Source organism: Chlorocebus sabaeus, chromosome 1 (genome assembly GCF_047675955.1).
Source record: "Chlorocebus sabaeus isolate Y175 chromosome 1, mChlSab1.0.hap1, whole genome shotgun sequence".
In the NCBI taxonomy this organism is placed as follows: Eukaryota; Metazoa; Chordata; class Mammalia; order Primates; family Cercopithecidae; genus Chlorocebus; species Chlorocebus sabaeus.
In genome coordinates, this window is record NC_132904.1 from 106,850,017 (window position 1) to 106,875,065 (window position 25,049).

A 25,049-nucleotide genomic window follows, 5' to 3' on the forward strand; every position below is an offset into this window, starting at 1 on the left:
CTTTTAAAAGTTCTACTTATATACTATATAGGAAAGGCAATTTCACTTGAATTCACATTTCTTTTTCTAATTACCGAAGTTCCACATTTTCCTGTATTTTTTAACAGATATTCACTTTTTTTTCTATTTTTTCTTTTTTAAGGATTGAGTATATTACAATTAGGTTTCTGGAATTTATTCTGATGTATGGGACATGTTGAGGATCTGATTCAATTTCTTCCAAAATGACGAATATACTGGCCTGATGGTTTTTATTGTCTAATCTACTGGCCTTTGGTTTTCTCATCTGTGAAATGAGAGGGTTGGACTAGAAGTGGTTCTCAATTCTTACTGTGTATTAGAATCACCTGGGGATGCTTTTTGAAAAAAACATAGTTGCTTGGCTTTTCTCCAGAGTTTTTGTTTCAGTTGGTCTGTGGTGGGATCTGCGAATTATTTTTTTTCTTTTCTGGTCCTTTTGATTTTAATGTGTAGCCAGGTTTGAGGAAGCCTGAGCTACATGACCATTGAGGTCACTCCACCTCTAAAAGTCGGATTTGAGGTGAAGCCATGTGTGATGTTGTGAGCTCATTGCTTACCAGGTAGCAACCCCTGATTAGGCTGGTGGTGTCTGGGAAATGTGGGGTAGGGAGGGGCAGATTCCCTTTCTCTCTTCCCCGCTCTTTGTATGCGCCTCCTGGAGCTTTCTGGTCTTTGAGGTTACACACCTTCTGGCCCAGGTCACAGAGGATAGCTCTGCTCTTCTGCTTGAACTTCTGAGTATAGAACTCAAGAATTCCCCAGACTTGGATTTCTACAAAAGCTTTGCCAAAAAGAAATCAGTATCAGACCAAAGCAGTGTATGTTTCCTCTAAGGCAATCAGGCTCTGGTTTATGGTTTATTTTGCTGGTTAACTTTTGTCCTGGACTGTCCTTACCTTTGCAATCCGCAGATCGTCCCTGATGGCATTTCTGCTAGCCCTCGCCCTTCACACATCTCAACTGGGATATGGACTCCTCAGGAAGTGATTGTCAAGCCAGAATGAATGGTAGATCCCATGGGGAGGTTTTTCTTTTTTTTTTTTTTTGAGACAGTCTCATGACACAGATCTTGGCTCACTGCAACCTCCACCTCCTGGGTTCAAGCGATTCTCTTGTCTTTGTCTCCCTAGTAGCTGGGATTACAGGCATATACCATCACACCCGGCTAATTTTTTTGTGTTTTTTATTAGGTTGATGCATAAGTAATTGTGGTCTTGCCATTACTTATAATAGCAATTATCCATCTCTAATAGTAGAGACAGGGTTTTGCCACGTTGACCAGGTTGGTCTCAAACTCATGGCCTCAAGTGATTCACCTTCCTTGGTCTCCCAAAATATTGGGATTACAGGTGTGAGCCACTGTGTCTGGCCCCATGGGGAGCTTTTAAAAAATGCGGATGCCATGGTCCTACCTCCAGAAATTCTGAATTTGTTTAGGGTAGGATTAAAACACCAGGTAATTCTCATGTGTAGCCAGATTTGATATCCACTGCCCTGGGATGTGATGGTGCAGATTGAAGTTGCAATTAAGGAAAGAAATATTGTTGAGAAAGAAAATTCTAGATAAATGAATTTTTATTTTTATTTTAGTAATCAAAGGGAAAGAAAAAAAGAGGTAGATGGCCTCATGCAGATAAACCATATTCAAGGGCCAGAACTACTTTAAGGTAGCCTCAAGCAGGAAGCATACTGGGGCCTGAGCTTCATTATAGCCAGGCAGATACTGGTGGGATAGACATGGGAAAATTTAGATTAGCTCAAATGGCACTCAGATGGGCCAAAGGGCCTGGAAAACTTGGAGGGCAGTTGGGCAAGTATTCGCACTCTGGCGAGTAAATCCAGCAGGAAGGCATACGTCAGGTAGACAGTCGCTTTCTGGTTCTGGGCAAGCAGTTTATGTAAGGCAATGGCCCAGCTAGTGTTTAGGGACATGAAGATCAGGATACAACCCCCACAAATGAGTAGGAGGAGAGCATGACACTGTGGCTCCATCTGCAGGGAGGAGCGGGGTTAAGAACAGGGTCCTTGCAAAATCATTTCTGAGGAAATTTTTCTCTTCTGATTCTTTTTATTGGAAGGTAAGCTCCCTGAGAGCAGACACACATACTTCTGTTGTCAGCCACTCTATCTTCAGCACCTACCACAGTGACAGTCGCATAACAGGTTCTCAAATATTTTGTAATTGGTGGTGGTTTGTTTTTACCACATCATAAATCTTTTTTTTTTTTTTTTTCCCCTGAGACGTTGTCTCACTCTGTCGCCACACTGGAGTGCAGTGGCACAATCTCGGCTCACTGCAACCTCCACCTCCCGGGTTCAAGCGATTCTCCTGCCTCAGCCTCCCGAGTACCTGGGACTATAGGCACGAGCTACCATGCCCAGCTAATTTTTGTATTTTTAGTAGAGATGGGGTTTCACCATGTTGGCCAGGATGGTCTCAATCTCTTGACCTTGTGATCCACCCAGCTCGGACTCCCAGAGTGCTGGCATTACAGGCGTGAGCCACTGCGCCCCTCCAGCACATCCTAAATCTACAAGCAGCAAGGCATGGTTTCAGTCTCCTCTTGCTAGTAAGAGGTGGGTGCTAATATCTTCTCCACTCAGATACAGTCGGGTAGGCAGATGCTGACAGGAGGGCCTGTTGATTGCTGTGCTGGGAGGAGAAAGGTCTTGAATGGCAGGACTATTTCTGCAAGGTTACTTCCCGCAGACTGCCTTAATCACTCCTTATTCCCTCGGCACTGCCCCCACCAGATCCCCCACATCTGCTGTCAGGTAAAGCCCCTGAAGAGAGTTCCTGAAAGGAAAATGCCTGGGGCTACCTGTTTTGACATTCAAAAAGAAGTCAGCAGACCTTAAAAAGGGCAGATTTTTCCTTCAAACACACATTAAAAGCTAACCTACTGGCTTTGTAACAGTTTGCCTCTTGCCAAACGCTTCAAGGATTGCTTTTTCAACTTGGAAGAGGATTTCCTCAACTTTAGAAAAGGTGGAATAAGCTATTGCCAAGGCAACCAGTAGAATCCATAACATTTGGCCTCCTTCACTTTAGCATGCCCAAGTCAATTGGAGGGGTCCGTGGGTGGAGGGAATGAGCCGTTCCAAGCAGCTGATCTCTGCTGCCACTTTCCCCAGCTCTTCAGGTAAATGTAGTTTATTACATCTGACAGCTGGCTCTGCAGCTGTGGTGCGGGCAAGCCATTTCGTCTTTCACCTCATGGTCTGAGGCTGCTCCCTTATTAAATACACTTACTGAGTCAGAGAAATGGAGTTTTAAAACGGTCTTTCCGGGAAGTTCAGGGAAATCAATCTTTCCCAACCCCTCTTCCTGGATAATGGCAACTGCCTATTAACTGGCCTGCCTGTTTCCATTCTCACCGTCCTACAGGCCAGGCCTTTCGCAGCTCAGCCAGAGGGATCTTCTTAAAATGACAGTCATGCCATGTCACTCCCTGACTTCGTTTCCTCTAGTATTTTTTTTCCCCCTCATCTCAATCAGGATAAACTCCAAGCTCCTTCTGAAGGAGGCTCAGGAGGTCCTGTGACCTCAGACCTACCTGGTCAGCCACAGCTCACAGAACTCATCCCTCTACTGGCCTAATTCACAGCATTCTTTTCTGTCACTTGTAGCCTTCATTGGACCATTTCATTCATTTCTTCCCAGATCCATCAATCTGAGTGTTGGTGATGCTGTCATAATGAGCGCATCATTTTCTCTAAACAGATCAACTCTTAAATGAATTCTCAGTTACTCAAACAGCCTCGTTGTCTGGGGTGATAACCGAGGTTCATTGTCTCAGGGTCATGGAGATCAAGGATGCGGACACACCAAGAGTAAGGTTAAGGGCAGAAATGTAATAGGCGAAAGAAAGAGAATAGCTCTCTGCTACAGAGAGGGGTTTTGGAAAAATGCGTTGTTGATCTGTGGTGAAATGCAGGCATTTTTATAGTTAAGCTAGTGAGGAGGTGGTATCTGATCCATATACGGCATGAAAACCAGGTCAGGACCAGGTGTGCCATCTGCATAGTGAATCTCTGGCAGCCTCCACCCCAATCTTTTATTATGCAGGTGGGTTCTCTGCCTGAGCTTCTCCATATTGCCCAGTTCTTTCTTACCATACATGTGCTAAGAAAAAAGGGAAGGTGGAGCTTCCATGGTGGACACGCCTGGCCCCAAGTAGACCCTTTCTATTGGCACCGCTGCCGGTATTCCCCTGTGCAAGCTTCCAGCTTCCTTATCTATGTTTGCAGCTTGATCTTTCAGGCTGCTCTTGGTTAGAAAAGATATGATTTCTTTGGCTGCTTTTTGTTACAAGGGAAATTCTGCTGAGGACTCTCTTGCCCCCAGCATCTGCCTAAATAATTTCTATCTTCTGTCTGTATCATTACTTTATGGGAAAATCCAACATTAACAGATATGCTGTAGTCTGTAAGATGGGGTAAAAACCTGGCCTCACGATGAGATCATTTGGCATTGAGAAAGATGAGAAAAGAAAATCAGAAGGGAAAATGGAAGGCTTGAGGGAGAGGAAACTATAGAAACTGGTGGCACAAAAGATAAAAGAGGAGTTACTGAAATAATACTGCTTTCAGATTTGTTCATTATGGTCAGGCACAGTGGCTCATGCCTGTAATCCCGGCACTTTGGGAGGCCAAGGTGGGTGGATCATGAGGTCAGGAGTTTGAGACCAGCCTGGCCAACATGGTGAAACCCCATCTCCCTAAAACTACAAAAATTAGCTGGGCGTGGTGGTGGATGCCTGTAATCCCAGCTACTTGGGAGGCTGAGGCAGGAGAATTGCTTGAACCCGGGAGGTGGAGGTTGCAGTGAGCCAAGATCTCACTACTGCACTCCAGCCTGGGCAACAGAGTGATCCATCTCAAAAAAAAAAGAAAAGAAGACTTATTTATTATTTGTGGAGTGGTATAGTGTTAATTCTGGGTTGACTGTGATAAGTTAAAGAGCCATATTATATTATAATCTCCACAGCAACCACTTTAATATATACAACAAAGAAATATTGATGAAAAAACCAACAGAGGAAATAATTTGAAATACAAAAATATTGCTATATTAATTTAACATTTTTTTTTTTTTTTTTAAAGACAGAAAAGGAAGACAAAGAAATAACACAAGGGAAATAGGGAATCAAAAATCACCATGGTAGATGTATTAGTCAGCATTCTAATAGAATGACAGAACCAATAGAATATATAGAGACATATAAGAAGAGATGTATCATTGGAATTCATTCACACAAAAGGAGGCTGAGAAGTCTCATGATATGCCATCAGCAAGTTGGAGAACTAGGAAAGCTGATGGTGTAATTGAGGGGAGCTGATGGTGTAACTTTTACTCCAAGGCCGGAGCACTGGAAGGTGGGATGTAGGGAAGAAGGTAGGAATGCTGGTGTAAGTCCCAGAGTTCAAAGTTTTGAGAACTAGGAGCTCTGATGTCCAAGGGAAGGAGAAAATGGATGTCTAACTCAAGGAGAGAGCAAATTCTCCCTTTCTCCTCCTTTTTGTTTTATTTGGGTGGGTCCTTAATGGTTTGGGTGCTAGCTGCCCACACTGGTGAGGGAGATCTTCTTTACTTAATCTACCAACTCAAATGCTAATCTCTTCTGGAAACACCCTCACAGACACAGTAGTAACGTTTTACCAGCTATCTGGGCTCCACTGACCTAGTCAGGTTGACACATGAAATTAATCATTTCATTAGACATGAACACAATCATATCAATGATTACAATAAATATATTAGTTTCCTAGGACTGACACAAATTACCACAAACTAGGTGGCTTAAAACAACAGAATTTATTCTCTTATAGTTTAGGTGGCCAGAGTACAAAATTAAGGTGTTGGGCAGCATTAATTCCTTCTGGAGGCTCTGAGGGAGAATCTGTTTCTTATCTCTAGCTTCTGGTTATTACCAGCAATTCTTAGTACTCCTTGGCCTGTAGCTACAACACTTTAATCCTTACCTTTGGGTTCATATAGCCTTCTTACCTCTGTGTATCTTTGTGTATCCTTTCCTCTTCTTATAATTGGATTAGATTTAGGGTCTGTTCTAATCTAGGATGACCTCATCTTAACTAATATTTGCAAAAACCAATTTTCAATTAAGGTCACATTCTGAGGTTCTGGGAAAACATAAATTTTGAGGGTACATTATTCAGCCCACTATAAACATTAATGGATTAAACTTTAAGTAGGCCGGGCATGGTGGCTCAGGCCTGTAATCCCAGCATTTTGGGAGGCTGAGGTGGGTGGATCATGAGGTCAGGAGATGGAGACCATCCTGGCCGACATGGTGAAACCCTGTCTCTACTAAAAATACAAAAATTAGCTGGGCGTGGCAGCGTGTGCCTGTAGTCCCAGCTACTCAGGAGGCTGAGGCAGGGGAATCAATTGAGCCCAGGAGGTGGAGGTTGCAGTGAGCTGAGATCATGCCACTGAACTCCAGCCTTGTGACAGAGCGAGACTCTGTCTCAACAAAACAAAACAAAACAGAAACCACACTTTAATTAAAAAGGGGAGATTATAAGTCTTTTTTTTTTTTAAAGCAAGGTAACTATATGCTGCTTTTAAGACATATACTTTAAATATAAAGATACAGATAGGTTAAAAGTAAAAGAATGGTAGAAAGGTCTACTATGCAAATTAGTATACCTATAATAATGTCAAGAATGTAGATTTCAAGATAAGGAACATGACTAGAATTAAAGAGGTACATTCCATGATAGTGAGTCAAGACACAAAAATACTAAAAGTGTATGTACCTAATAACAAAGCTCCAAAATATGTAAAATAAAAATAGATGGAGAAAACAGACAAATTCATATTTATATTTGGAGATTTCAACATCTCTCTGTTAGCAAATACTAGAAATAGACAAAAATCAGTAATGATATGGAAGATTGGAACGACAGTATCAACCAACTTGTCCTAATTATTATTTATAGGACATTATACTTAACCACTATAAAATACAAATTCTTTTCAAGTGTACCTGGGACTTTTACTAAGATAGACCTGGTCCATAACACAAGGCTCTGTTTTATAAATTTTTTTGACAACAAATAAGATTTAACAGTTTTTCTTAGTACACCTTTAACTATTCTCTGGAAAATTGTGTTTTTGTGTCCCTTTTCCAGGCACCTATTGGGTTAAAACTGAGTTAGCCATTTCACTCATCACTTAGTCTATCTGGACCCTAACTCTTCTTCCTATAGAATGTTTGATCATTCATTCGTCTGTGCACCCACCAAATATTCATTGATGTTTTATGTGTCAGGCATTGTTCTAGATGCTGGAAATATAACAGTGAGCAAAACATAAAAATCCTTGTTCTCAGGGAACTGACCTTCTGATGGAAAGAATAATACTGCCTACCTTACAAGGTGGTATAATCCATGGGGAAGAAAGCATGTTTACACGATGGAGTAAAAACATAAGTGGTTATAACTTATTATTTTACCCTTCCAACAATTGTGTGGTCAGAAGACACTAAACCATCCCCTGTACCTCCTCATAGCAACCCCCATGGCCTTGCTTTGTACCTTATATGACTGATTTCTTCAAGCTAAAGCATTTTAAGAAGACTAACACACACAATTTATTATAATTCCTGGTTTACAAATTGACCTAGTCACCTAACAGGGCCCTGAAGGAACAAGGTACTGCTCAAGTTTTGTATTTATGTCGTAAAAAGGGTCAGAAAAGGCAAGAACATGGAAATGGCCGGTGAGGACCCAGGTGAGAATGAGGCAACACCAGCGTCCTGTGCTGGGAACTGATTGGAAAGCAGAAAAGAAGACAGGCGTCTTTATCCTAAAAACCAGAAACCTCCACTGGAGTCTCCAGTCAAATTGCGAACTTGACAGAGGTGGGGAGCAAGACAGAGTCAGAAATATTGCTCCATTTCCAGCACCAACCACAGTGCCTGGCCCAGAGCAATATTTGAGGCATTATTTAATAGCCTCTACTCCAGATATTATAGTTCGGATTTAGCAGAAATCTACATGGGTTGTTTATGTGGGGGAGATCTTCATGAAGAAGGTGGGGCTGGCCTCGACTTCAAGGGTGATGGGAATTGGGAGGATGAAGCTGCCCTAGGAAGGACTGATGAAAAATCTTTGAGTAGGTATGTCAGGGAGTGGCATCAGTGGTATAGTGGAGTGTATGTGCAGTTCTTAAGTCTTGGAGACTTGGTGAGGAGTGGGGCAGGGACAGGCTGAATGTCATGAATAGCAGAAGCATCATGGGCAGAGTCTCTGAGAGCCGGTTTGGGACCCGTGGAAGCGGAGCCAATTAGGGGGAGTATTGTGACCCAAAGTTTTTATTATTATGCAATATTGCTGGACTGGGCTCCCTCTTGTCAGTCTTGGTGAAATTTCCTGAATCAGAGTGTTCTGCCTCCCACATACAGCCTGAAGTCTGCAGAGACTTCCTCATTTTGCAAAGGGATAAGAAACTCTTTATGGAGTCTGGCTTTAAACTATTAGCTTAAGCATATTTTCTTTTTTCGGTTCAATTAGCTAAATCTAGCTAGTATAAGAGCAAGAAATTGTAGTAAACTATTGTAGTAAACTCAGGATCATTCAAACAAGGGCTTGGCATGAGATTCTGGGAACTTTGCTTGCGGCAACAGGAAGAGACAGGGCTTGTATTAGGATGTGTAAGCATAGACTTGGCACGAATATCTGAATTTATAAGGGCTCCACAATTTCAACAGTGCCTCAGTTTTCCTAAGCAGATAAGATTGGGAGGGCCCAAGTGAAATTACAGATTGGAGCAGGAGCTTCAGTGGGTATTGAATCAACTCCACCTTTTACTTCCCAACAGCTGGTGTTGGGTGGGGCTAACCAGGGGTGAGCCTTGATTGACCTAAGACAATTGGTTTCATCTCCTCTTCTTTGCCACATAGATTAGCTCATGAGTGAGCAGGTGATTCAAACAAAGTAAGGCTCAGGACTTTGTCTCAGTGGCTGGGGGAGAGCGTGGGTGTGGGTATTAATCTGGACACTGCTGCAGTTATTTTACTCTAATGACAGGTGCCATCCAAAGGTGAGGCCACTGCTTGAAGAAGGCAGATTCAAAAGACTCGAGAAAAAATGGAGTCAGAGCCCGATCAAACCACAGGTAACGTCTACCCTACCTTTGCTATTTACAGTTACATGAGCCAATAATTTTTATCTATTTTTTAAACTAATTTATCTTGCTTTTTCTCTTGCTTATCTGGGAGTTTCCCTTATATTAAACAAATACTTGTAGTAGTTTAGGGAGTAAAATTCGAAGCCCCCTTTCTTCTCTGTTTTTGTTTTTTGCTTTTTTTCTGAGACAGGGTCTCACTCTGTCATCCAGGCTGGAGTGCAGTGGCTCAATCACAGCTCACTGCAGCCTCGACTTTCCCAGCTCAAACGAACTTCCCCCTCAGCCTCCCAAGTAGCTGGGACTACAGGCACACACCACCACACTGGCTAAGTATTTTTGTAGAGATGAGGATCTCACTCTGTTGTGTAGGCTGGTCTTGAACTCTGGGGCTCAGGTAATCCTCTTGCTTTGGCCTCCTAAAGTTCTAGGATTATAGGCATGAGCCCCTGCACCCAGCCTAATCCCTCTTTCAGTCTCACTTTTCAGAGTTAACCACTGCTAACTGATCCATATGTGTCCCTCGTGTCAATTTACTGTGCACTTTATTGCTCTATATTATAAATTACACCCTCATTATATTTCAGAAATTACAGCACATCCTCCTCCCTCCACACATTTATAACTAATGTAAGGGTACCCATTGCTCATAATCCCATCTTATTCTACCTCTTTCACTCCAGGATGTGTAATCTGTTAAAGGTGCATTCCTGTGTTTTTCAAAGCAGTCCCATGAAATAAAATTCTCCTAAAAGTTATCCTGCAAAAGGAATGGGACTTTTATCAGACAGGATTGAAAAAAAAAAATCACACTAAAGAAAACTGCATATCTGGATCCAGATAATCAGTCTTTCAGGAAAAATTACAGAACCAAGCTATCTTTAAAAGTATATTCCTTTTTAGGATCAAGCATTTGATAAGAAAATAAATTCCCAAAGTCTCAGTCACACAGGAGGTAGAACTAATTAACCCTCAAGAGGCAGGAATTGAGTTTATGGAGGGATGTCAGAGGATTAGATTTTTTGAGGGGCTCAATTCAGTTGAGTTCCATTCACCATTATAAACACGTGCATCAGGGATACTCAGAGAGAACTCAAATTTTTGTTGTTTCAGTGAGAAAAATTGGTACTCAGAAGTTGCCAGCCACCTCTCTCTATTAGTAGAGATATGTCACCTTGGGAAGAACCATGAAATGCTGTGTTCCAATTACACAGTTATAAATTATATTGGGTCAAAGCAAAACTTTCTTTTTAACTTGACAAAGGCTATCCTTGAAAGAATCTAGGGAGAGGGAGAATTTACATATGGGCCAAGGAGCGCTCCCTCCCATCATACAATTCATGCTTTGAAAGGGTGAAATTTAGTGGTCTTTTGTATATTTACAGAATTGTGCAACTATCACCACTATCTAATTCTAAAATATTTTTAATACCCTGCAAATAAACTGTCCCCATTAGCAGTCACTCATTCTCCTCTCCCTAGCATCAGGCAATAACCTTTGTTTATAGACCTACCTATTCTGGACATTTCATATAAATGGAATCATACAACTTTTGTCTGCTCGCTTCTATCTCTTAGTATAGAAGTTTCATTCATGTTGTAGCATGAATCAGTACTTCATTTCTTTTTTTCATGATCATCTTTTTGCTTTTATTCATAGTTTCATTAACCAAGTATGAATCCCTGAACAAATATACTTTTCTTTTGCCTGTTTTTTAAACTGCCAGTAATATACATGTAACATAAAATTTACCTTTTACAATTTTTGAATGGACAGTTCAGTGGCATTAAGCGCATTCACATTATTCTGCAATCATCACCACTATCCATCTTCAAAACTTTTTCATCATCACATACTGAAACCCTGTACCCATTTAACAATAACGTCCCATTCACCCTCCACCCCTGCCAGCCCTTGGTAATCACTGTTCTAATTTCTGAATCAGTGTATTAAACTATTCTAGTTACTTCCTACAAATGAAATCATACAATATTTTTTGCTTTGTGTTTGGCTTATTTAGCATAATGTCTTCAAGGCTGATCCTGTTGTAGCACGTATCAGAGTTTCCCATTGTGTGTGTATATACCACATTTTGTTTATTCATCCTTTGATGAACATTTAGGTTGCTTCCACTTTTCGACTATTGTGAATAATTCTGTTCAGCTATCAATTTTCTTGACAGTATATATAGTAATGGAATTTTTGGAGCATATGGAAATTCTATGCTTAATTCTTTGAGGAATCATCAGACTGCTTTCCATAGCTGCTGTACCATTTTACATTCCTACCAAAGATGCACCAGGGATCCAGTTTCTCCACATCCTCACCAATATTTGCTATTTTCTGACTTTTTGATAGCCATCCTAATGGGTGCGAAGTAGTATTTCATTGTGGTTTTGATTTACATTTCCCTAATGATTAATGATATTAAGCATCTTTTCATGTGCTTTTTGGCCATTTGTATATCTTTTTTAGATAAATGTCTATTCAAGTCCCTTTTCCATTTTAAATAGTTTTTTTTTTTTGTTTGTTTTTGAGTTGTAGGAGTTCTTTGTATATTGGATGTTAATCTCTTATTAGATGTGTAATTTGCAAACATTTTCCTCATATTCTCTGGGTTGCCTCTTTGCTCTGTGATAGTGTCCTTTGATGCACAAATGTTTTAAATTTTGATGAAGTCCAATTTGTATGTTTTTTCTTTGTTGACTGTGTTTTTGGTGTCATATCCAAGAAATTATTGCCAAATGCAATGTCATAAAGATTTATTCTGTTTTCTTTCCAGAGTTTTACAACTTAGGTCTTACTTTTAGGTCTTTGGTTCACTTTGAGTTAATTTTTATATATGGTGTTAAGTAAGGGTCCAACTTTATCCTTTTATATAGGATACCTGGTTTTCTTTTTCTTTTCTTTTTTTTTTTTGAGACAGAGTCTCGCTCTGTCGCCCAGGCTGGAGTGCAGTGGCGCAATCTCAGCTCACTGCAAGCTCCGCCTCCCGGGTTCACGCCATTCTCCTGCCTCAGCCTCCCGAGTAGCTGGGACTACAGGCGCCCGCCACCGCGCCCGGCTAATTTTTTCTATTTTTTAGTAGAGACGGGGTTTCAGCATGGTCTCAATCTCCTGACCTTGTGATCCGCCCGCCTCGGCCTCCCAAAGTGCTGGGATTACAGGCGTGAGCCACCGCGCCCGGCCGGTTTTCTTTTTCTTAGTATAATTTGTTGCAAAGGCTATCCTCTTCCCATTGAATGGTTTTGGCATTTTTCTTGTTGAAAATCACTTGACCATATATATGAAGTTTTATTTCTGGGCCCTCTGTTCAATTCCTCTGGTCTATATGTCTGTCTTTATGTCAGTGCCATGCTGTTTTGATTTTTGTAGCTTTGCAATAAATTTTGAAATCATTAAGTGAGTTATTCAATTTTGTTCTTCTTTTTCAAGGTTGTTTTGGCTATTTTGGTAACCTCAGGGTTCTATGAGGGTCCATATAAATTTTAGGATGGAGTTTTCTATTTCTGCAGAAAAGGTTGTTAGGGCCAGGTATGCTGGCTTATGCCTATAATCCCAGCACTCTGGGAGACCAAAGTGGGTGGATTGCTTGAGCCTAGGAGTTTGAGACCAGACTGGGAAACACAGCAAGACTCTGCCTTTACCAAAAAAAAGTATAAAAATTAGCTGGGCCTGGTGCCACATGGCTGTGGTTCCAGCTACTGGGGATGCTGAGGTGGCAAGATCACTTGAGTTCGGGAGGTGGAGGCTGCAGTGAGCTGAGACCATGCTGCTACACCCTAGTTTGGGGGACAGAGAGGCGCCCCATCTCAAAAAAAAAGTTGTTGGAATTGTGTGGGAATTACATTGACTTGTAGATTGCTTTGGCTAATATTATCATTTAAATAATATTAAGTCTTCCAATCCATGAACATGGAATGTCTTTCTATTTATGTCTTCTTTGATTTCTTTCGGCAGTGTTTCATAATTTTCAGTATATAAGTCTTCCATCTCCTTGGTTAATTCCTGAGTATTTATTTCTTTTTGATGTTATTATAAATGAAATTTTCTTAATTTCCTTCTCAGATTGTTCACTGCTAGTGAGATGAAATGCAACTAATTTTTATGTGTTGATTTTTTTATCCTAATACTTTGCTGAATTTGTTTATTAGTTGTGACAGCTTCCTTGAATGTGGAATTTTTAGGGTTGTCTACATACACAATCATGTCATCTGTGAACAGAGATAATTTTATTCTTTCTGACTTGGATACCTTTTATTTCTTTAGCCGAATTTCTATTTTTGCCTATCTATATTGTCTAATTGTACTGTCTAGAGATCCTAATACAATGTTGAATAGAAGTGGGGAAAACCGGCATTCCTGTCTTATTCCTGATTTGAAGAGGAAAAGTTTAGTCTTTTGCCATTGAGTGTGGTGTTAACTGTAACTTATGTTAAAGTTGAAGGAAGTTCCTTCTATTTCTAGTTTGTTGAATGTTTTTATCACAAAAAGATGTTAAATTGTGTCAGATGCTTTTGCTGCATCAATTGAGATGATCATTTGGGTTTTATCCCTTTGTTTTGTTAATGTGGTGTGCCACAGTGATTCATTTTGGTACGCTGGAATCATCTGTGCATTCTAGGAATAAATCCTTCTTGGTCATAGTGTATAATCCTTTTAATATGCAGATGAATTCAATTTCCTAGTATTTTTTTAAAGGATTTTTGCATCAATATTCATAAGGGATATTGGTTTGTACTTTTTTTTTCCTTGTAGCATCTTTGTCTGATTTTGGTATTTAGGCAACACTGGCCTCATAAGAAGAGTTAGGAAGTGTTCCTATTTTCAAATTTTTGAAAAAGTGAAAAAAGTGTTAATTTTTCTTTAAATGTGATAGAAATCACTGATGAAACCATATGCTTTGCTTTTCTGGGATATTTTTTCATTACTAATTCAATCTCTTTATTAGTTATAGATGTATTTATATTTTCAGTTTTTTCATGATTCATTCTAGGTAGGTTTTGTTTCTAGGAATTGGTCCATTTCATCTAAGTTACCCAATGTATTGGTGCCTAATTGTTCATAGTATTCCTTATAATCCTTTTTATTTCTGTAGAATTAGTAGTAATGTCTTTGCTTTCATTTCTGATTTTAGTAATTTGAGTCGTCTTTTTTCTTAGTCTAGGTAAAGGTTTGTCAACTTTATCTCTTTAAAGAAAACTTTTTATTTTATTGGTGTTCTCTATTGTTTTTCTAGTTTCCATTTCATTTCTCTCTTCTCTAATCTTTATTATTCCCATCCTTCTACTTGTTTTAAGCTTAATCTCCTCTTTTTTCTCATTTTTTAAAAGGCATAATTATTTCTCTTCTCAATTCTGTCCGTTTTTGCTTCATGTGTTTAGGGCTCAGTTTTTAGGTCCATATATATTTATAGTTGTTATTTATTCCTGGTGAATTGACACTTTAATCATTATAAAAAGTTCTTCTTTATCTTTAATAACTGTTTTTTTGTCTTAAAGTCTTTTTTGTCTGATATTAGGATAGCCATTTCAGCTCTCTTTTGGTTACTATTTGCATGGTATGTCTTTTCTGACTCTTTTAAACTACTTGTGTCTTTGAATAAAAAATATGTCTTACAGACAGCGTATAGTTGGGTTAAAAAATCTATTCTGCCAATTTCTGCGTCATGATTGGACTGTTTATTTGCACTTAATGTAATTATGATATGGTCACTTTACATCTGTCATTTTGTTGTTTTCTCTGTCTTATGTATTTTTTTGTTCCTCTATCTTTTCGTTATTTCTTTGTTAACATTAAATCTCTATTTTATAGAATACGGTTTCAATTTCCATTGTTTCTTTTAACACATATTTTTAGTTCTTTTACTATATATTTTAGTTTATATTTTCTTAATGGCTACCCTGAGAATTACAATCAACATCTTAACTTATAAAAATCTAGTTTGGATTAATACCAACTTAATTTCAATAGTTTAAAGAAGTTTGCTCCAATATAACTCTACCCCATCTCCTCTCCTTCATGTTGTTACTCATATACAAATTACATTATATATAATAACGTATCAATGCAGTTTATATTTTAAAAAAGAATTATTTCAGTTATCTTTTAAAATATATAGAACAAAAAGAATTAGAAGCAAAAATACATTTAAATCATCTTTTAAATTTACTCTACTCCAAGATGCCACTTACACTAGATTGCCTCTGACCCAGTTATTTGGGCACTGTGTGTGTGTGTGTGTGTGTGTGTGTGTGTGAGCACCTATAGAGCCATAAACTAAAAGATTTACTTCACTAAAGAACCACAACTATGGGATCCCCAGAAAACTTTGACAAAGGTAACTGATATCTGTTGGTGATCATAGAAGGTTATCCAGTTCAGTTCTAATAGTGAAATGAAAGCAACCAGGACCAGTTCCTAGATCTAACAGGTGATGATAATGTGCCCAGCATCAATAGCCATAGTGATGGTAGACAGAGGTATCTTGAGGCTGCTGGGCTTTCAGTGATGATGCCAACCTCTCAACTTTGGTAGCTTCAACTGTGGTATGAAGGTCTGTTCTGGACCTCCCAGTGCTCAAAGAGCAGCTGGGACTGATCTGTTGGACCTAATCATTCCCTAAATAAGAAACACTGGGAGAGTCAGCATTATATGAATTTAAATATTAAGATAAGTGGCTTTCTTTTAAATCATAACTTGTGAACAGAAATGTCGATAAATTTAAGCAACAAATTTTAGTAAGAGCCCTGCCCGTGAAAAGTAAATCAATAAACAAACAATAATATTGTTTAATAGATTATTTCTCTCCCTTCCAGTGCATTTGCTTGATGAGATTTACAAAGTCTAGAAGCTCCTGAAGAGTGGGGCCAACACCTTATGCACCTGCAAGGGGACTCAAAATAATCATAGCAGCCCACACTTACTCTTACCCTGTGCCAGGCACTGTGCTACTCAGAGTGTGAGCTGTGGATCATTGCTGGTCCACGATCTGTTTGTTAATGATCCATGACAATAAGTACACAAATCAAGAATAAACATTTAAACATTTTTATGGCAATTCGACATTGCTGCAACTTGAAGGTAGGTGATCATTTTCACTGAGCTTTACAAAAATGGCAGTCCAAGTTTGAAAAAACCAAAAGCAATAAACAAAAACTAATCCTTTTGTTTGGATAGCTTGAAAGTACTGTTCTATAATATTATTATTTTTTCCACCTCACAGATGAAGAAACAAACTTAGATTAATTACTTGCCACGGGATACAGTTAACAAGTAGGTGCTGGAATTTAAACCCAGGTGACCTGACTTCCAGTCTATGGTCTCAGGGACCATACCGTGAGCAGTAAGAAGCAGCTCCTCACCCCACTGACAGATATTTGGCCTCTGGTTGTGGCAGCAGCAACTTTTAGCAGCGCCCTTCCATTTAAATGACCCCATCCTTGAGCTGACCTGTCATTGGTCAGGAGGTGAGCAGGGGGTGGCTGATGGGACCTGGCCACTAAGGTGGAAGACTAGGGCATAGGTATTTGTGTTAATAATCATATATGTCCAGAAAGCCAGGGGTTCCAGCCACAGGAATGAGGGTTTCAGCAGACGGCACTAATTACCATGATTTCACAGCTGTGATCAATTCATGTTTTCTCACTTTGAGCTCAGGCCTGCTCTATGGGGACTAATGTGAAGAGGTGTAAAAATAAGTTCTGTTTCCAGCCAGATTAATTACAGGGTCTGCTGAGGCCCCAGTGCAGATTGCCTGGACTGCAAGATTGATTGGCTTAGGCCCCAGGTCCAGCTGAAGGAAGGTTACATGGGCTGGCCCAAGGCTGCCCCAGGGGGTGCAACTGAAGTCAGAGAGGCAGCCCAGCCCTGCTGCTGTCCAGCTGTGGCTCACCCTGTGGCCTCCTCCTGAGGGCCTTCCCTCCATAAGCACCCATCCATCTCAGAGATGCGCAGGGAAGATTAAAATGAGGCAACGTCTGTAAAAGCCTAGGACATGACACAGAGAGTAGGGGATGGTCAACAGAAGCTAGTTATAATGTCATTATTATCAGTGTTATTTATTTTTATTGTTATTCATTTTCTTTTTTATATATCCTTCTCTTCCTACTAAATCCTAAGTTCTTTGAGAGCAGGGACATTTTTTTCTTTCAGAAAAAGTACAGAGTGCAGAACCCAAGTCGATGTGTACGCCTTTGATGCACGATTTTCCAAGCCACTAAATGAATTGTGAAGTTAAAGACACTTCTGAGAAAGAGCTATAGAGGGTTGCTCACTTTGCCTTGAGACAGAAGTCACAGGTGATGGGGCAGGGGCAAGTCTCTTGTGCGTAAAGAGATAGATTATGGGTGACAGATGTAAAATCATGTTTTCTGTTTCTGCTGACAAGAGGGGATCAGTACACTTGTTGGGATGAAGTGTGTTTGCCCAAATGGAAGGCTTTGCTAGGAACTTACTGGGGCTCCTTCAGGGGTGTCCCAAAAGAAAAGGCAGGGATGATGAGTGTGGCTTCATGAGAGCAGGAGTCTCTGCCCCTACTGTGTTGGAACTTGGCAGGAGTGGTGACCACAGAACCTGTTCATGCGCCGTAAGTGGGCATGTGGATCCAGGTCACCCTGTGACAACGCGGCCCCTCCAGAGCCTGCAGGGAAACAGCAGCCCAGCCAGACAGGGGGTGGGGCACCTCTGAACAAAGGTTTGGGCCAATCAAGAATCGGAGCTCCTAACAACAATAACTAAGATGCATTGAGCCGGGCACTCACTAAGCATCTGACCTCCTTTATCTGATAAGTTCTCATAACAGTCTTTTATGGTAAATACTAACAGCATCCCCATTTTACATGTGAGGAAACTGAGGCTTAGGTCAGGTAAGTAGCTTAGGCAGTGTTACTCAAGAAAATATGTTTTGAGAACCCTCAGCCTCACTCTCCTCTTCCTCAGGGCATACTTTTTTTTTTTTTTCTTTCCTGCTGTATGAGCTGTGATGGGAATGCTAATCAGGATGCCTGTCTTTCCCTAGTCTTGGGGTCAGGCAAGTGACCAAAGTCAGGATAAGCAAACTCTCCTTCCTGGGACTCTGAGGAGAGGCTCATGGATGGGGGAAATGGAGGGAGTGGATTCACTCCAGCTTGACTCTGGGACAAGATGGCCATGGAGCTCCTGCTACATAGATGTCTGGGACTATCCTGACTCCATCCTGCCTGCTTCCCTAACCGTTGCCCAGCACTCACCCAATAAACATTCTTTGAGCTGGAGTTAGCCTGAATTGGTTTCTGTCCCTTGTGACCACTGAACCCTGACTGACACAGTCACAGGCTGGCGAGCAGAGTGACCAGACTTGGGTCCAGGTGGCCTGGCTCCAGTGCATGCCCTCCCCATTGCTCCAGGTCAAGCCAGTGGGCAGTGGCCACCGCAGAGCCCCTCTATGGAACCCTCAGGATGGAAAGAGGGACTCTGGAAAGGCCGAGGAGGTCCACTGAGAGTTGACCAACAGGAACCCCTGCTTCTCTGGCTTTCAGGGTGCATGAGGAGCTCAGGTTCCAAGTTTCCAAGTGACGTGCCTCCCATTCCAGCTATATTTACATGTTCTGAGTGATGTTCAGAGGCGATGGCCTTGGTCCCATCTCCTGATGGCTGTGGGCCTGCTTAGGCCAACGTTTCAGCTTCTAGGATGGTCCTGGAGCCATGGCCCACCTTTTCCCCAGGTCTCGACTCTGCCTTGCCTTCCCCACAGCCTCCTTTGTCTTCTCGGCTGCCTCCCCACTGCTCCTAGAAGGGCCTGGTACCAGCCATGGAAGCTGTGATGTGGTACCGTCCACGGTCAGCAGCTGCCAACTCTGCTATCCTGGAAGGAAGGCCTTAGTTCCCAGGTACAGAATTAGGAAGTTTCAGGAAGCCGGTGAGAGAGAGTAGCCGTGGTTGGGGGCTGCAGTCACACTGTGTGAGGCTGGCCTATGCTCTGCCTCACAAGGGCTGATGCCTCTAAGCAATTGTTCTCCACTTATGTTGGCTTCTCTGATTCCCTTAAAGATTATTCTGCCCAGTTGGCCAGATCCTCTGCATAGGCAATCCAATTTGGTTGGGAAAATGCCAGCCAGATCATTTTCCAATCTGATGTGTTTCTTTGCCCAACCTGAGATTCTTCCATCAGACTCTGAATTTTTTCCTATTTTTCCTGGCTCATTACATGGCTCTCTGGCCCATCTCTTGGGCATCAGACCTCCTGAAGTCCTGTGTTCAGAGTCCCAGAAGGTCAGTAAAGAAGCCCAGGGTAAAGGATAGGGTTTAAGAAGAGAGAGAGAAAAAAAAACCTTCAATAAAGGCAAAGGGAAAAGAATATGTGATTCAGCAAACTCATCCAGCAATGTGGAAGAGATTAGTTTTCAATTACTTTAAATTTGAAAAGCAAAATAAATACTAATAGACTGAAACAGTTCATTAATCTTATGATGACATTTCTTTTCATTTGATACAGAGCATAATTGATTACAGCCTACTTAATTTTTGAATAGGTGATACACGCATGTGGTTCACAAACCAATAATTATAAAAATGTATACAGAAAGTTTCCTTTCCAACTTTGTTCCTCAACTGCCCTGCCCCACAAAGAACCACAATTCAAATGTTTTTCAATGACTAAAATCTGTCTTTCTAACCATATTTGTCCTCCCCTGGGCTTAGTTTTAACTTAATTTTATCCCACAGATTAAAAAAAGAAACTATTTTCTCACATTATCGTTTGAGAAGATTTTTGCTTTAAAAAAAATGGTATGTGATACATAACTGAGACAGTGTTGCCATCTTTGAAATTCTCTTCCCTGGTGTTTTTATAAGCCAGAGTCTCCACTGACCTCAGATGACCTGATAAGAAGTTTTGTGTCTCAGAATCCCAGAAAGATTTGTTGAGTGTCAGTTGGAATCTTGAGGTCCATGTAGTCAATGATAAATACCATATCAAAACTCATCCAAAGTGGCAATAAGATGTTAAAGCCCTGAGAAGGATCTCTGGCCAGTCATGCCCTCTGTCCCTTCAGGGTCTCAGACTGTCAGTAAGAGCATGTTATTTTAGACCAAACCAGAGAAGTGTCAGGGGACAACGGTGCTTCTTGGGAAATGCCTTCAGCTCACATCAATAACCATGCACCAAGCTGTGTACTGGGTCCCGAGAAGGAAAACATAAGATGGTTTTTAGGTAGTTGGACGTTTTGGCTAGGGGTGACAGGCAGAGAAAGAGGGAGAGTCAGAGTATGCTAGAACAAGAGCAATAGAAAGAATGGTCTTCAATTCTGGCCACATATTAGAATCATCTAGGGAAGATCTTTAAAACTATTGATCCCCGAGCCTCACATCCTGGAGTTTCTGAATTCTGATTTATTTGATCTGGAGTGAAGCCCAGGTATGATTATATTTTAACATTGTCTCTAGGTGATCTGACTGTGTAGCCAGACGATGAACTCTAAGGTCATTAGAGTCCAAAATATTTACTTTGAATCTCATTGAGATACAAAAGCATGTGATTACAACTTATGTAGTGCAGGTTTCACATTACAGATATCATTTTGTTCTTAGAGTGTAAATGGAACAACATAAATGGTTTTCCCTTGTGGTATCTGAATAAAGCTTGACTGGAGCCAAGGTTAAAACGAAAACAAGCAGTGCAAAACCCAGCCCCTTTACAGTTTGGCCAGGGTAATTTAAATGGTCCCTACCTTTATGGCTTGTCGTCTTGCCACTCTCTTCGACGTTTCCCTCACTGCTCTTCTCTATAAAATGATCATTACCATCTTCTCTTTGCATCTCAAACCTTTCCAGAGCTCCTAGTGGCTTAGAGGGGATACTACTTCTCAAATTGATCCAATGGTCATGTTAGGCTTGGAGAAATCACAGTGTATGGGTCTGAGGATATAAAGTGTGTAACTTTTTTTTCTTTTTCTTTCTTTTTTTTTTTTTTTTTTTTGAGACACAGTCTTGTTCTGTTACCCAGGCTGGAGAGCAGTGGTGCAATTTCAGCTCACTGCAGCCTCTACCTCCTGGGTTCAGGCAATCCTTCTGCCTCAGTTTCTCGAGTAACTGAGATTACATGCATGTGCCACCATGCCTGTCTAATTTTTTTTGTATTTTTAGTAGAGACAGGGTTTCACCATGATGGCCAGGCTGGTCTTGAACTCCTGTCCTCAAGTGATCTGCCTGCTCGGCCTCCCAAAGTGTTGGGATTATAGGCGTAAGCCACCGCGTCTGGCCTAAAGTGTGTCACTTTGTTTAATCCAGTGTTTCCCAAACTCATTTGACCACAGAACACTTTTTGTGAACACGGGTGTGAAGCAGACATGGTCCACAGACCTGAGCTTGCATCTTGAATGAAGGCAGGTCTGTTTGCACATCCCCAAGACGGCCTTCAATGATGCTCACCTTAACGGCCCTTATGCTGTTGGGTGTTCTGTCCCATCTTGAATCAGGGCTGAGCTGTGTGACCTCCAATGCTAGCTAATGAAGGAGGTATGGCTTCCGCCTTGTTTTCTTGGGTTGCTTTCTCTTGGGGGAAGCCAGCCACCATGTTGTGAGGACACTGGAGTGGCCCTGTGAAGTGGCCCACCTGGTAGAGAATGGTGGCCTCCCATCTACAGCCAGCACCACTGTGGCTGAGCCACCTTGGAAGTGGACCCTCTGGTCACAGTCAGTCCTCCAGCTGACCAGCATCTTGATGAGAACTTCATGAGAGCCAGGAGTGCCAGCTAAGCTCTCTCAGATTCCTAACTCACAGAAACTGGGAGAGCTCATCAATATTTATTGTTTTAAGCCAGTATGTTTTGGGGTAATTTGTCATTTGAAAATAGGTAACTAACACGCCTGGAGATTTTAGTTTTGGGTCTCAGTTTCCTCATCTGTAAAGTGGGCATTACAGTACCTTCTTCATAAGGTTATCGTGCCAATCTTAAAAGGAGAAAATGCCTGACCTATAGTATGTGATCAATAATTGGTAGCTATTTTTATGAGCTCTTCTCCATTCTGATCGGTCTTTTTTGTTTCCATTGTCTTAAAACCTCATTGTACAATTTCATTTTAACTATTTATGCCTATGTTTGTAGTTCCAACCAGATGGAAGGCTTATTGTTTTCATTTATTTTGTTTCACCGGACAACATATAGAAAGCAGTCTTTTGGATTCACAGTATAAGCGATAATAGGTGGACTCTTTAAAGGCTCATTTTGTTGTGTCTCCTTTGGGGATCTTGTTGACCATCTCTACCTGCTACATTCATCTTACAGCCAAGTGTGAGGCCTGCCCTCTGCTCTATAACTATGCTTTAGAATCACAGGACAACCTCGTTCTTATTCCTAACCTTGGGGGTCTCATCTTGCCAGGTAAGGGGTAGAGATCTCAGGTGACGATGAACTTTAGTAGGAGCCTTACTACTCAAGTACTGTGGTTCCCCCTCCCTGAAAGGCTTCCAAATCTCTCTACTTCTTTGTTCCCACCGCTACCACCATAGGTCAGGCCATCATTATCTCTTGCCTGAGCTATCACAATAGCTTGCCACCTGCTTCCTGGATTCTCTCCCCCACTCCCTGAAATTATGTCTGATATCTCAGCTAGAATAATATTCCTAAAGTTTAAATTTGATTATATCACGTCCCTGCTCCAAACTCTTTTAAATGATTTACAAGACCTCACGAGTTCTCATGTCTGTTCACCCTTCTGGTCCCACCTCCCCACGATATCTATTTGCAGTTTCCAAATGTGCTAAGCTGTTTCTAGTCTCTTAAGCTTTGCACATAATTTTCTCTCTGCTTTAGGTCACATAGCACATAAAGTTCCAGAGAGTCCCCCAAACAGCATTACCATCAAAAAGCCACGTTTCTTTCATCCCAGATTAGCTGTAGCTGCATAAAATTCCACCATTCACTAGTGAGACACTCAAGAGTTTAATAAACATTTCCTCCTGTTAGATTACAGATAGTTGGCAGGGTGAGTGGGTGGGGGATGGAGAGTTACACAGGAGTTTGGCTTCTTGGCATTAAAGACCATATTGTCCATGTGATTCCCCAAACCATTTCAGTTTACTTGGGTCAATGGGCAAGAGCAGTTAGATGCTGAGTGAAAGAAGACCAGGATAGAATTCTGGAGCCCAGAGGTCAATACATGGACTACCACCCAGCTCTGACCCTTCTTCTGAACTCCAGACCTGGAAAGTCAATTGCCAATTGGACGTCTCTACTCACATGTCCTGCAGACACAAATTTCTCATGTCCGTGACCAAACTCATTGTACGCTCTCCCAAGCCTTCTCTTCCTTTGGTATTGTCTTGGTAAATTAATGGAGCCATTAACCACCCAGTCCCTGGGCCAGAAACCTGGATGCCCTCCTGTGCCCACCTCTAAATCTCAGACACAGTCACTTACCATGTCCTGCGTGTTCTGTATGTTGAATATTTCTTCTTGCTGGGTCTTTTCCTTTCTATCGACATTGCTTCTGCCTTGGTTCTGATTGACATCTCTGTCCTGCGCCATGGCTACATCAGTTTCTCAAGAGTTTCTTTGCTTCCAGTTGTATCTTTCTCCATGCACTCCCATAATGATATTTGGAAAATGCGAAACTCTCCTGATTAAAATTCCTCAGTGACTCCTTTACTCTGTAAGGTCGTGTCCCACATCCTTGCCTTTGCACACAGGGACCTTGACGAGGGGTTCCTGCCCTCCTCTGCAGCCTCCCCTTGGCTGGCACCCCACTCACAGCCTGGCCATGGTAAGCTCATGCTGTTATACTGTTCCTGCATCAGGCTGTGACATTTCATGAGCCCTCACCCTCCAATGCCTTTTTCATATCCCCCTCACTTGGAAAGTTCCCAAACAGCCCATCACAGGCATCTTAAAGTCTTGAAAGACCTTCTAAGACTTGGTTCTAATGCAGGCTTGCTGAAGCCTTTCCTGACCACCACCCCATCCTCTCCTACTTGGCTGAGCACTTACAGGGTGGGTGTTTCCTATTTCAGCAGCAACTGGCTGGCTGAGGGAGGGGGTGTGGGGGATGGAGTTCCAGCTGGGCAGGCAATGATATGAAAAATTTGCTCGGCGGAAATCATCAGTGGAAGGGAGGGTGATCCAGGATTAACTCTACTTTGAATTTGGCACCAACACTTTGGCCCTTGGCCTATGTGAAACCAGAGTGGGGTTGAAGGAGATGAGGCTGCTGGCTGGAAGGAATCTATCTGGGGGACAGCAAAGGGTGGCAGACACAGTCTCTGGTCCCTTGAGCCTTCCGTGCTTCTTGCTTTGGTGCTTGTGGAAATCTCAGTGTGAACTTGTAGTAGGACGGGAGACGGGGCTCAAGACAGGAGAGAGCGAGGGAGAGAGACAGATTGTTAAGTGTGGACAGCCAGAGGCTGGGAGGAAGCCGAGGCCTTCAGAGTAGGGGAAGGAAGGGCCAGGCTCTCAGCTGAGAAGGGGAAAGGGGGGGTCACCTCATTTAAAAACTCTTTACCAGGCAGCCTGACATTAAGGTTTGCACCTCCTTGCACTACCCATTCAGAATCCTGCTTCCACATTGCCTTGGAAAAGCAAAGGTGTGGGAGTGAGCGAGGGGTGAGGCGCACCCACCCTTCCTGCCTCCAGCCACTTACCCAAGACTCAGTGACCACAGAGACCCATTTCCCCACAATGGATAGCCCTGTCTTGTCCGCAAATGAGAGAAAATGGAGCCTAAGAAAGGAACCCTGCGTGCTGCATGTAATCCTGTGGTGGCTGGCTCGGTGGGCCCCAGCACAGGCCCCTACAGCACTGGCAGTGCTTTCCCAAACACCGCGGTTTTGATTTAACCAATTCAAAAAGGAGTTAACTTCTCCTGAAGAGTTTCACATAATTGGAAACATGCATTCTG

The 25,049-nt window shown here is 41.8% G+C and overlaps 1 long non-coding RNA gene across 1 annotated transcript in view; it reads left to right on the forward strand.

Annotated features, from left to right (window-relative positions):
- LOC103248435 (uncharacterized) overlaps window positions 1–25,049 on the forward strand; it is a 96,815-nt gene that overhangs the window by 2,634 nt on the left and 69,132 nt on the right. The window contains exon 2 of the long non-coding RNA XR_005242737.2: window positions 9,079–9,166. This is a non-coding gene — a long non-coding RNA (uncharacterized lncRNA). The remainder of the gene's footprint in view (window positions 1–9,078; window positions 9,167–25,049) is intronic.